The following is a 1253-nucleotide window of genomic DNA, read 5'->3' on the forward strand; positions in this document are numbered from 1 at the left end:
GCAGACATGCTCTTCCATTCCAGGCGGGTCCAGCGTGACTGCCTTCATCGGGCATGCAGGACGCGTGCAGGGGTGCCTCCCAGCTTTGTTACATGACTCGCTGGGCGAGACCACCTCTCCCCTGTGGTACGCTGCTGAGACCTCCGTGCTCCTCACCCTCCTGAGAGTTCCAGGGAGGCTGTGACCAGGCCATCCCACCAAACTGGGAGACCCAGAGGTCGTAGGCTGTGTGTCCCCCAGCGTACGTAGCTTACGCACCCCCACACTGGAGTCAAGGCTTGGGAATTCTGCTCATGGGGTCCGATCCGCAGTGTTTTTCTCCAGAACTAAAGCAGCACCATCTCTGTCACCCTTACACTTGTACACAGAACACACACCCACTCGTGCACACATGCGTGTGTATGCACACACACACACTCTGTGCTCATCTACTGGTGCGGACTTCATTTCACACAATATAATCACGTTCCCGCACAACACACCTGTGCACAGACCCCCTCCTATCATACCAAACCAGGCACGTGCCGGCTTGTGCTCATGCGTGCCTGCGTGTGCACACACACACATGTGCACACACACAGGACACAGCCACTCGTCAAGGCGGGCAATCATCAGGGCCTGAGTATTCATTTCTGGCTATGGACTTCTCAGAGGATCTCAGGTTGACTTCTCACAGTGACTGCCTTGTCTATTCTGAACTCCAGTTAAACAGCTGAGCCCTCGGGGAGTTTGGGGTTTGGTGGGATAGGGGATGGGGTGGGGATACCGCCAGTTACTGGACTAAGAGTTTGGCATGCCTCAGCCCCTGGGCAATCCTCTTTTTTCTTCTTATCGACTGGCAGGACAGAGCTGAGGATAGAAAAAAGCTATGTGCCATTAGCCGATGCCAAAATTTTAAAATACTTTGTCATCTTTCCAATGGGTTTCACTCCTAAGTGAATAAATTCCCATAATAGAATCTGGGTGTGACCATCCTGAACCCACTTCCAGGAGAGGGCAATGGCCATCTGCTGTTGAACAAGTTTTTTTTTTTTTTTTAAATATGCTATTTGGGAATAAAAAAACAGGGCATTTACTGGAATTCGTTCATTCCATAAACCTGCCATTCACAGGAAGTACATTCTAAGCCTCAGCGAAGTCTCAGGAATCATGGAAACCTCTCAGGAGGTGGTGAGAACTTGTCCAGCAGAAAGAGGACCGTAGGGGGCAGATGGTCCCTTTTTTAGATTCAAGGCAGCGTTTCTAGCTTCTCT

The 1253-nt window shown here is 51.1% G+C and overlaps 2 protein-coding genes across 2 annotated transcripts in view; both read right to left on the reverse strand.

Moving 5' to 3' along the window:
* LOC104981225 overlaps window positions 1–1253 on the reverse strand; it is a 78979-nt gene that overhangs the window by 76862 nt on the left and 864 nt on the right. The gene's annotated exons all lie outside the window — the stretch shown is intronic.
* LOC104981060 (phospholipase A2, membrane associated) overlaps window positions 1–1253 on the reverse strand; it is a 10677-nt gene that overhangs the window by 5820 nt on the left and 3604 nt on the right. The window lies entirely within an intron of this gene.

The sequence above is a fragment of the Bison bison genome, unplaced genomic scaffold (assembly GCF_000754665.1).
Source record: "Bison bison bison isolate TAMUID 2011002044 unplaced genomic scaffold, Bison_UMD1.0 scf7180017864516, whole genome shotgun sequence".
NCBI lineage: Eukaryota > Metazoa > Chordata > Mammalia > Artiodactyla > Bovidae > Bison > Bison bison.